The sequence below is a fragment of the Moschus berezovskii genome, chromosome 6, assembly GCF_049115385.1.
Source record: "Moschus berezovskii isolate FMDL1 chromosome 6, NW_MosBer_1.0, whole genome shotgun sequence".
Classification (NCBI taxonomy): Eukaryota; Metazoa; Chordata; class Mammalia; order Artiodactyla; family Moschidae; genus Moschus; species Moschus berezovskii.
In genome coordinates, this window is record NC_142465.1 from 29,163,545 (window position 1) to 29,176,131 (window position 12,587).

The 12,587-nt window shown below is 40.5% G+C and overlaps 1 protein-coding gene across 1 annotated transcript in view; it reads right to left on the reverse strand.

Moving 5' to 3' along the window:
* The window catches only part of LOC129535967 (uncharacterized), a 126,958-nt gene that overhangs the window by 26,309 nt on the left and 88,062 nt on the right, over positions 1–12,587 (reverse strand). The window lies entirely within an intron of this gene.

Consider the following 12,587-nt stretch of genomic DNA (forward strand, 5'->3'; position numbering starts at 1 on the left):
TTGATCTAAAGATCTTTTTTTTTTTTTCACAAACCTAGGCAGTTTGACTCTAAACAAAGAACACCATGTCTCAGTGCAAGTGCAAAGTTACAGACAGCTTGGGAGAAGCTGAGAAAAGAGCAAATCAGCACTTTAGAAAGCACCAATGGGTCAGACGTCAGCTATTTGAGTAGAACCTTTGGAAGTCAAGTTTTATCAGAAGAATTCAGAATTGTGTTTACAATTCTCTGTAAACATATCATTCCGAGGACAATGTGGCTTATTCTTTTGACTGATGATAAGGGTTGCTGAAGTATATCCAACAGATTTCTTTGTCTGAACTCAAACTGCTGGCTTAGTTTTACTCACACTGATTAAACAGCCTTCTGTAAATAGGAAGTGTTCAAGGTGGCCAAGATGGTGGGATAGGAAGACCCCAAATAGGAAATGAAAGCTACATGCTAGCTTTACAAAAAATTTAGAGATGCCATTGTGATTTGAGATCCTAAAAAATTAAATTTACTCTTTCACCACAAATCGGCGTTACAAATACTGATTTTGTAGCTACTCTAAAGAATGTATCAAAAATAAGAAGAGTTTAATCCCTGCCCTAAAGTGATTAAAGTCAGAATTAAGGATCTCAAGAGGCTAACACAGTGTTGATCAGCTTTATAACTAATGACACAAGAGAATTATTTTCACTCTTATTTTCACATACTAACATTATTGTACATAAAGAGCATCCCCTTTAAAATTTGTTTTTTGTTTTAAACACATTTAAACTTCTGCCAGCTCTTTCCTGTTCCCATCCTGAACAGTATTCCATTTTTAAGAACAATGAAGGCCTAGGATATTCTTATGATGTGACACCATTCTTATTCAACGGAAGAAGTTCGGAATTCCCTGGTGGTCCAATGGTTAGGACACAGTGCTTTTACTGACTGATTCTGTCCCTTGTTATGGAACTAAGATCCCACAAGCTGCGTGGTGTGGCAAAAAAAAAAAAAAAATGGTTATTGGGCCTAGAGAGTGTCTGATCAGATTGGCCAGGAAAGAGAGAAGCCCTGTGGTAGTGGGGATATGGCTCAGAGGTAGAGCATTTGACTGAAAAGCTCTTTAGTAGAGATAGGAATGCAAAAGCAGTGCTTTCAGAATCTGGCACTAAGGAGGGAGAAGGAGATGGTCAGGATGATAAGGCTGAGATGAGACTGAAGCACAGGGAAAAAAAGGCAAATACTAGGAAGAAAAATAACTGCCACAAGAAATGGGGTCAAAGAAAAGAAAGAAGGTACCTTCTTAGAGTAGGAATTGCTTCCGAGAAAACCCTAAAAATTACATTCTAGCCTCAAAAAAGGAAAGCTCACTGCTTTGCAAGGCTGTGCATTCCAACATTATCAGACAGGTTTAATTTTTCTAATGTACTTCTTTAAATAATTTAACAGCCATCAGTAAAAGATATATTAAGTAATAAATCATGGTACAGCCAAATATTGGAATATTATTCAACCAACATAAATGATGTTGCTGTAAAAGAACGAAGAAACAATACTTAGTGATATGGGGAAATATTTGTAAGACCCTAATATTAGCGCCGCATGAGAGGTGCTGGAGCTGTGAGCTGCGGAGAGGAGATACCCCACGTCCAAGGTCAGGAGTGGTGGCTGCACTTCGCTGGACTGGCCGTGTGGAGATACCCCACGTCCAAGGTCAGAGAAACCCAGTAAGATGGTAGGCACTGGAGTGGCTGTGAGGAGATATACCACAACTAAGGGCAAAGGGGAAGCCTCAGCAAGATGGTAGGAGGGGTGAATGCTTAGAATCAAACCCCATTCCCACCAGAGATGCTCAGAGGGCTCAAACAAACCTTGTGCGCACCAGGATGTAGGGACCCCACAGAGACTGACAGAGAACTGTGTTTGAGTGTCTCCTGTGGAGGTACCGATTAGCAGTGGTATGTCACAGGGACAGAGGCTCTGGGTGCAGCAGACTTGGGTATGGCATAAGCCCTCTTGGAGGAGGTGGCCATTAACCTGGGCTTGATAAAGGACAGAAATGGCATGGACCTAACAGAAGCAGGAGATATTAAGAAGAGGTGGCAAGAATACACAGAGGAACTGTACAAAAAAGATCTTCACGACCCAGATAATCACGATGGTGTGATCACTCACCTAGAGCCAGACATCTTGGAATGTGAAGTCAAGTGGGCCTTAGAAAGCATCACTATGAACAAAGCTAGTGGAGGTGATGGAATTCCAGTTGAGCTATTTCAAATCCTGAAAGATGATGCTGTGAAAGTGTTGCACTCAATATGCCAGCAAATTTGGAAAACTCAGCAGTGGCCACAGGACTGAAAAAGGTCAGTTTTTATTCCAATCCCAAAGAAAGGCAATGCCAAAGAATGCTCAAACTACCACACAATTGCATTCATTGCACATGCTAGTAAAGTAATCCTCAAAATTCTCCAAGCCAGGCTTCAGCAATACGTGAACCGTGAACTTCCAGATGTTCAAGCTAGTTTTAGAAAAAGCAGAGGAACCAGAGATCAAATGGCCAACATCAGCTGGATCATCAAAAAAGCAAGAGAGTTCCAGAAAAACATCTATTTCTGCTTTATTGACTATGCCAAAGCCTTTGATTGTGTGGATCAAAATAAACTGTGAAAAATTCTGAAAGAGATGGGAATACCAGACCACCTAACCTGTATGCAGGTCAGGAAGCAACAGTTAGAACTGGACATGGAATAACAGACTGGTTCCAAATAGGAAAAGGAGTACGTCAAGGCTGTATATTGTCACCCTGCTTATTTAACTTATATGCAGAGTACATCATGAGGAACGCTGGGCTGGAAGAAGTACAAGCTGAAATCAAGATTGCTGGGAGAAATATCAGTAACCTAAGATATGCAGATGACACCACCCTTATGGCAGAAAGTGAAGAGGAACTCAAAAGCCTCTTGATGAAAGTGAAAGAAGAGAGTGAAAAAGTTGCCTTGAAGCTCAACATTCAGATGGCATCTGGTCCCACCACTTCATGGGAAATAGATGGGGAAACAGTGGAAATAGTGTCAGAAACATTACTTTGCCAACAAGATCCATCTAGTCAAGTCTCTGGTTTTTCCAGTAGTCATGTATGGGTTTGAGAGTTGGACTATAAAGAAAGCTGAGCCTCAAAGAACTGATGCTTTTGAACTGTGGTGTTGGAGGAGACTATTGGACTGCAAGGAGGTCCAACCAGTACATCCTAAAGGAGATCAGTCCTGGGTGTTCATTGGAAGGACTGATGCTAAAGCTGAAACTCCAATACTTTGGCCAGCTGATGCGAAGAGTTGACTCATTGGAAAAGACCCTGATGTTGGGAGGGATTGGGGGCAGGAGGAGAAGGGGACGACAGAGGATGAGATCGCTGGATGGCATCACCAACTCGATGGACATGAGTATGAGTGAACTCCGGGAGTTGGTGATGGACAGGGAGACCTGGCGTGCAGCAATTCATGGGGTCAAAAGAGTCGGACATGACTGAGTGACTGAACTGAACTGAACTGAATCATAAATGGGTCCTGAATTTTGTCAAAGGCTTTTTCTGCATCTATTGAGATTATCATGTGGTTTTTATCTTTCAATTTTTTAATATGGTGTATCACATTGATTGATTTGCGTATGTTGAAGAATCCTTACATTCCTGGAATACACCCAACTTGATCATAGTGTATGAGCTTTATGATGTGTTGCTGAATTCTGTTTGCTAAAATTTGGTTGAGGATTTTTGCATCTGTGGTGATCAGTGATATTGGCCTGTAGTTTTCTTTTTTGGGGTTGTCTTTGGTTTTGGTATCAGAGTGATGATGGCCTTATGGAATGAGTTTGGAAGTGCTCCTTCCTCTGCAATTTTTTGAAAGAGTTTTAGAAGGATAGGCATTAGCTCTTCTCAAAATGTTTGATAGAATTCTCCTGTGAAGCCATTCGGTCCTGGGCTTTTGTTTTGGGGAGATTTTCAATCACAGTTTTGATTTCTGTGCTTGTAATTGGGTTGTTCATAATTTCTGTTTCTTCCTGATTCAGTCTTGGAAGATTGAACTTTTTTAAGAATCTGTCCATTTCCTCCAGGTTATCCATTTTATTGCCATATTTATTACTCATAATAGTCTCTTATAATCCTTTGTATTTCTGCATTGTCTGTTGTAACCTCTCCGTTTTCATTTCTAATTTTGTTGATTGGATTCTTCTCTCTGTTTTTCTTGATGAGTCTGGGTAAAGGTTTGTCAATTTTGTTTATCTTCTCAAAGAACCAGTTTAAGTTTTATTAATCTTTACTATTGTTTCTTTTATTTCTTTTTCATTTATTTCTGCTTGGATCTTTATGATTTATTTCCTCCTACTAATTTTGGGGTTTTTTTTTTGTTCTTCTTCTCCCAGTTTTTTTATGTGTAAAGTTAGGTTGTCTATTGGATGTTTCTCTTGTTTCTTGAGGTAAGATTGTATACCTAAACTTCCCTCTTAGAACTGCTTTTGCTGCATCCCATAGGTTTTGAGTTGTTGTGTTTTCATTGTCATTTGTTTCCAGGAATTTTTTATTTCCCTTTTGATTTCCTCAGTAACCTGTTGGCTATTTAGAAATGTGTTGTTTAATCTCCATGTGTTTGTGTTTCTTACAGTTTTTTTTCTTGTAGTTGATATCTAGTCTCTATCCTTGTGGTCAGAGAAGATGCTTGATGTGATTTCAATTTTCTTAAATTTACTGAGGTTTGATTTGTGACCCAAGATTTGGTCTATCCTGGAGAATGTTCCATGTGCACTTGAGAAGGTGTATTTCTCTGCATTTGGATGGAATGTCCTGAAGATATCAGTGAGATCTATCTCATCTAATGTATCACTTAAGACTTGTGTTTCCTTATTAATTTTCTGTTTTGATAACCTGTCCATTGGTGTTAGTAGGGTGTTAAAGTCTCATACTATTATTGTGTTACTGTCAATTTCTCCTTTTATGTCTGTTAGTGTTTGTCTTATATATTGAGGTGCTCCCTTGTTGGGTGCATAGATATTTACAATTGTTATGTATTCCTCTTGGATTGATCCCTTGATCATTATGTAGTTTTCTTCCTTATCTCTTGTAATCTTTATTTTAGGTCTATTTTGTCTGATATGAAGATTGCTACTCCAGCTTTCTTTTGCTTCCCATTTGCATGGAATATATTTTTTCCATCCTCTCACTTTTAGTCTATAAGTGTCTTTAGGTCTGAAGTGGGTTTCTTTTTTTAAAATTTATTTATTTTAATTGGAGGCTAATTACTTTACAATATTGTATTGGTTTTGCCATACATTGACATGAATCCACCATGGGTGTACATGTGTTCCCCATCCTGAACCCCCCTCCCACCTCCCTCCCCAAAGTGGGTTTCTTGTAGACAGCATATATATGGGTCTTGTTTTTGTATCCATTCAACCAGTCTGTGTCTTTTGGTTGGAGCATTTAATCCATTAACATTTAAAGTAATTATTGATATATATGTTCCTATTGCCATTTTCGTAATTGTTTGTGGTTGATTTTGTAGATCTTTTTTCTTCTTTTGTATTTCTTAACTGTGTAAGTCCTTTTAACATTTATTGTAAAGCTGGTTTGGTGGTACTGAATTCTCTTAACTTTTACTTGTCTGAAAAGCTTTTTATTTCTCCATCAGTTTTGAATGAGATCCTTGCCGGGTACAGTAATCTTGGTTGTAGATTTTCTCCTTTCAGTACTTTAAATATATCCTGTCATTCCCTTCTGACCTGCAGAGTTTCTGCTGAAAGATCAGCTGTTAAGCATATGGGATTTCCCTTGTACGTTACTTGTTGCTTCTCCCTTGCTGCTTTTAATATTCTTTCGTGTTTAGTCTTTGTTAGTTTGATTAGTATGTGTCTTGGCATGTTTCTCCTTGGGTTTATCCTGTATGGGACTCTCTGTGCCTCTTGGGACTTGAATGACTATTTCCTTTTCCATGTTGGGGAAATTTCCAACTATAATCTCTTCAAAAATTTTCTCATACCCTTTCTTTTTTCTCTTTTTCTTCTGGAACCCCTATAATTTGAATGTTGGTGGGTCTGATATTATCTCAGAGGTCTCTGAGATTGTCTTCAATTCTTTTCACTCTTTTTATTTTATTCTGCTCTTCAGAAGTTATTTCCACCATTTTATCTTCCAGCTCACTGATTCATTCTTCTGCTTCAGATATTCTGCTATTGATTCCTTCTAGAGTATTTTTAATTTCAGTAATTGTATTGTTTGTCTCTGTATGTTTAGTCTTTAATTCTTCTAGGTCTTTGCTAATTGATTCTTGCATTTTCTCCATTTTGTTTTCAAGGTTTTTTTTTTTAAATCATCTTTACTATCATTATTCTGAATTCTTTTTCAGGGAGTTTGCCTATTTCCTCTTCATTTATTTGGACTTCTGTGTTTCTAGTTTGTTCCTTCATTTATGTAGTATTTCTCTGCTTTTTCATTATTTTTTTTAACTTATTGTGTTTGAGGTCTCCTTTTCCCAGGCTTCAAGGCTGATTTTTTTTTCTTCCTTTTGGTTTCTGCCCTCCTAATGTTGGTCCAGTGGTTTGTGTAAGCTTTGTATAGGGTGAGATTTGTGCTGAGCTTTTGTTTGTCTTTCCTCTGATGGGCAAGGCTGAATGAGGTGGTAATCCTGTCTGCTGGTGACTGGGTTTGTATTTTTGTTCTGTTTGTTGTTTAGATGAGGTGTCCTGCACAGAGTGCTATTGGTGGTTGGGTGATGCCGGGTCTTGTATTCAAGTGGTTTCCTCTGTGTGAGCTCTCACTATTTGATACTCCCTAGTATTGGAGAAGGAAATGGCAACCCACCCCAGTACTCTTGCCTGGAGAATCCCAGGGATGGGGGAGCCTTGTGGGCTGCCTCTGTGGAGTCGCACAGAGTCGGACACGACTGAAGTGACTTAGCAGTAGCAGCAGTAGCAGGGTTAGTTCTCTGGTAGTCTAGGGTCTTGGAATCAGTGGTCCTACTCCAAAGGTCAGGGCTTGATCCCTGGGCAGGAATGAAGACTCCACAAGTGGTTTGTTATGGCATTAAGTGAGATTAAAACAAATACCCAAAAATGAGAAACCAAAGGTGAACCCCAGACAAATGGCAGTTACAAAATCAGGCAAATAATAATTAAAGTAATGGAATATACACATAACATATACACCCCTGAGCAAAATCAAAACCGTCCAACAAAAATAAAGTACAATAGATTGACCCGGTGAACAAAGGAAATAAAAAATTATATTTACCAGTTAAGAACAAAACTAACTAAAGCACAAACTGGAAAACAAAACTAAAGCAAAGTGCCAAGTGGGGAGTAAAGCAATGAAAACAAAACTAACACATATGTTGAGAGGAAAGGAAAAAAAGGAAAGAAAGAAAAAATAGCTATGCATAGTTAAATAGAGGTAGATGAAGAATATTTATATACATTAAAGATTAACTTCAAGGGGAAAAGAACAGTAGGAAAGGCAAGCAAAGGAATAAATGTATAAAAAATATAATAGGTTTAAAAAATTAAAATAATAAAAAGAAGAAAAGAAAAACAAAAGGAAGAAGAAAGATAAAAGGAAAACTCTACAGAACTGCAAAAGCCCAGTGCAGAAGCAGAGGTTTATAACAACAATAAAATGTGTGACTTAATATATACATATACATAAGCAAAATGAAAACTGTTCAATAAAAATAAAGTACAATAGATTGACCCAGTGAACAAAGGAAACCAAAAATTATATCTACCAGTTAAGAACAAAACTAACTAAAGCACAAACTGGAAAACAAAACTAAATCAATGTGCCAACTGGGGAATAAAGCTATGAAAATAAAACTAACACATATGTTGAGAGGAAAGAAAAGGATGAAAGAATAGATATGTAAAATTAAATAGAGGTAGATGAAGAAGATTTATATACATTAAAGATTAACTGGAAGGGAAAAAGAACAGTAGGAAAAGCAAGCAAAGGAATAAATGTATAAAATAATACTAGGTTTAAAAAAATTAAAATTAAAAAAATAGAGGAAAAAAAGGAAAACTCCACAGAACTGCAACAGCCCAACATAGAGGCAGAGGTTTATAACAACAATAAAAAATGTGACTGAGGAGAAAAAACAAAAAGCTCAAAAGCTTAATTAGATTTCATAGTGCCAATAAAATTGACAACTACTGGTTGTGGGAGTTGGACTGTGAAGAAGGCTGATCGCCGAAGAATCGATGCTTTTGAACTGTGGTGTTGGAGAAGACTCTTGAGAGTCCCTTATACTGCAAGGAGATCCAACCAGTCCATTCTAAAGGAGATCAATCCTGGATGTTCATTGGAGGGACTGATGCTAAAGCTGAAGCTGCAGTACTTTGGCCACCTCATGCGACGAGTTGACTCACTGGAAAAGACTCTGATGCTGGGAAAGGTTGGGGGCGGGAGGAGAAGGGGACGACGGAGAATGAGATGGCTGGATGGCATCACCGACTCTGTGGACATGAGTTTGAGTGTACTCCGGGAGTTGGTGATGGACAGGGAGGCCTGGCGTGCTGTGATTCATGGGGTCGCGGAGAGTCGGACACGACTGAGCGACTGAACTGAACTGAACTGAACAATAGAGGGGGGAAAAAAGAAAAAAAAGTCAGAAGAATCTACTGTGCTTAGTTGCTCAGTCATGTCCAAATCTTTGTGACCCCAGAACAAGTCAAACCATAAGAATAATAAATGTTTTTCCTGAGTCACTGCTGTCAGAGTCCAGCCTTGCTGGGAGTTACAGTCCACCTTACCTCCCTAGGATGCCCTCCAACACTGTGCTGATCTCTGGACCTGCTGTGGGGGCAGCTCAGATCCTAATCTGGTCCTACGCCTATGTGTTCTTGACTCCAATGTCCAGAGCCATCAGAACTAGTGTGTTTTCTTTTGAGGGAGCACTCAATGTCCTTTTATATATCCCACAGACACAGAGTCTGCCTAGTTGATCGTGTGGATTTTTTTTTTCTTTTCATTTTTATTTTATTTTTTTTTAAATCAAATAATCCAATTTTTATTTATTTTTTTTTCAAGTTGAACAGACTAAATTTCTTTAAACAAACTTACTTATACTCCAGAGTCCTTTAAAAACTTAATAGCGTTTATACATTGAAGGTATTTGATTTTCTTGTAACTAGCACTTCAAATGCAACAAGCATTTGAAGCAACAAGCATTTGACCCAACAAGTAAAACTTTCTACAGTTCATAACTTTTATAAATAAAATAAATTAAATGTACAGTGAATAAGTTCTCTGAAATATTTCAATATTTCTGCAGGTTTAGTAACATCATAAAATACATTTCAACTAAAATTCACAAATCTAAAAACCTGTTAGGCATTTTTAGGCGTTTTAAGTTGGAAATGAAGACCAATGTTACATCGTAATATGCCAATTACAAATAGTACTTCAAATAGCAAATACTACAGTTTGTCCCAAACTTTAAAAACTATTCATGAACTCAACACTGAACTATTGATGGCTATGAGAATTGTTTCCTAGCCTTTTTGAAAATTTCAACCCATTTACGTTTAAGGTAATTATTGATAAGTACGATCCCGTAGCCATTTTCTTTATTGCTTTGGGTTCAAGTTTATACACTCTTTCTGTGTTTCCTGTCTATAGAAGATCCTTTAGCATTTGTTGGAGAGCTGGCTTGGTGATGCTGAATTCCCTCAGCTTTTGCTTGTCTGTAAAGCTTTTGATTTCTCCTTCATATTTGAATGAGATCCTTGCTGGGTATAGTAATCTGGGCTGTAGGGTATTTTCTTTCATCACTTTAAGTATGTCTTGCCACTCCCTTCTGGCCTGAAGAGTTTCTGTTGAAAGATCAGCTGTTATCCTTATGGGAATCCCCTTATGTGTTATTTGCTGCTTTTCCCTTGCTGCTTTTAATATTTGTTCTTTGTGTTTGATCTTTGTTAATTTGATTAATATGTGTCTTGGAGTATTTCGCCTTGGGTTTATCCTGTTGGGGACTCTCTGGGTTTCTTGGACTTGGGTGATTATTTCTTTCCCCATTTTAGGGAAGTTTTCAACTATTATCTCCTCAAGTATTCTCTCATGGTCTTTCCTTTTGTCTTCTTCTTCTGGGACTCCTATGATTCGAATGTTGGAGCATTTAACATTGTCCCAGAGGTCTCTAATATTGTCCTCATTTCTTTTAATTCGTTTTTCTTTTTTCCTCTCTGTTTCATTTATTTCTACAATTCTATCTTCTAGTTCGCTTATCCTGTCTTCTGCCTCTGTTATTCTACTGTTTGTTCCCTCCAGAGTGTTTCTGATCTCATCTATTGCATTATTCATTGTATATTGACTCTTTTTCATTTCTTCTAAGTCCTTATTAAATCTTTCTTCCATCTTCTCAATCCTTTTCTCCAGGTTATTTATCTGTAACTCCATTTTGCTTTCAAGATTTTGAATCATTTTCACCATCAAAATTTGAAATTCTTTATCAGGTAAATTCCCTATATCTTCTTCTTTTGTTTGTGTTGGTGGGCAATTATCTTGTTCCTTTACTTGCTGGGTATTTCTCTGCCTCTTCATCTTGCTTATATTGCTTTGCTTGGGGTGGCCTTTCTCTCTTCTTGCAGTTTGTGGAGTTCTCTTTATTATGTAGTTTCTTTGCTGTGTGAGGGGTTGGATGGGTGACTTGTCCGGGTTCCCGGTTAGGGAAGCATGTGTCGGTGTTCTGGTGGGTGGAGCTGGATTTCTTCTCTCTCCTTTAGAAGACAATGGGCTGCTTTTCTGGGAGCCTGATGTCCTCTGCCAGTATTCAGAAGTTGTTTTGTGGACTTTACTCCGTGTTCAAATGTTCTTTTGATGAATTTGTGGGGGAGAAAGTGGTCTCGCCGTCTTATCCCTCCACCATCTTGTTCCTTCCTCCCCAGAACACTGGATTCTTATATTCCACTTGGTCGTGGAGTATCTCTTCCCAGCTGCTCCAGCAAGGTGCAGCCGCTGTACCTTACCTTGGACGAGGGGTATCTCCTCAAGGCCGCCCCTCCTGCCCCGAATGTGGATCAGCTCCTCTCGGCCCTCCGGTGCCCAAACAGCCACCGCCTCCTGGACGTGGTACAGCTCCTCTCGGCCACCGCCCTAACCCTGGGCGCGGGGTAGCTCATCTCAGCCACGATTCGGCACGTGGTCGGTTGCACCCGAGCCGGGCGTCTCTCGCGCCTGCGCTGCCGGAGCCGGGCATCTCTCGCGCCTGCGCCGCCGGAGCCGGGTGTCTCTCTCGATCGTGTGGATTTAATCTGCAGCTTGTATAGCTGGTGGGAAGGTTTTGGGTCTTCTTCCTTAGCCACACAGCCCCTGGGTTTCAATTGTGGTTTTATTTCCACCTCTGCATTTGGGTTGTCCACTGGGGTTTGTTCTTGAGGCTGCCCTGGAGGACTTGGGTTGGCCCCTATGAGGGCCAGGTGTGGAGATGGTGCAACTGCTTGGGTCACAGGTGTTCTGGCAGCACCAGGTACTCAGGGGAGTTGGCGGCTAGGGCAGCAGGAAATACAGTGCTTTAGAAGGGTATGGCAAGCAGTATTGGCCAATACGCTCCAGTATTCTGGCCTGGAGAATCCCCCTCCCTGACAGAGAAGCCTGGCAGGCCACAGTCTACAGGGTCGCAAAGAGTCAGACACAACTGAAGCAACCCTGCATGCATAGACGCAAGACTTTTTTTGCCTGTGGCAGCTCTGCCCCAGTGAGAGTTGAGCGTGAAGGTGGCACAGTTGCTTGACTTGCGGGGACCCTGGGCGGCACCAAGTGTGCAGGGACATGGACTGCCTCTGCCGTAGGAGTTATGGCCTTTTCAGACTATTTTTTCAAGCCTCTTATAGCTGGCCATCAGAAGGCCTCTTGGGCCAGTTTTTCTCCAAAGCTCCACCCAAGTGCCTGAAGGCACTTAGAGGCCTCCTTTGCCTGGGGTCCTTCTCTGTTGTTCAGTGCCTCAGGCACTTAAAAGGGCACCCTGGGTGGGGTCCTACTCTGTAGTTCAGTGCGTCAGGAGTTTGATGGGCAAGCCTCTCTATTGTTCAGCTGCTGATGCTGGTGTGTGGGGAGACGGGTTATGGTGATGGCTCTACCCCCTACACATGACTCAGCAGAATTGTCTTGCTTCCATGGCTGCCTGGTTTTCCTCCACAGGCATTTCCCACTACAGTCTCCTCCCTCATATCCCCTCAATCTGCCTCTCTGCAGTCAACAGCAGCCCTCACCCTGGGATTGTGCCACAATCCCTAAAGGCCAGCTCCCAGCCGCTGGGCCTTCCAAGGAACCTGTGTCCCTGTCAGGGGTATGTATGGCTACGGCAAGGACTATCTGATTCTCATTCCATTTAGGCTGCCACAGATCAGCTGTTTCATTCTCAGCCTTAAATGTTTCTCCTCTGACTCAGACAATTGCCCCGATGTGGGGATTAGACCCCTGCTTCAGTCTCCCCACCCTCCGAGGGCAGGTCCAGTCCTACTAACACCCCTGTTTTTCCCCCTTGTTCCTTCGTCCTACCAAGTTTTGTGTGGTAGATGTATTCTGAAGATGTATTCCTGATGTATCTATGGAGAGAGATGTACTCCACATCCACC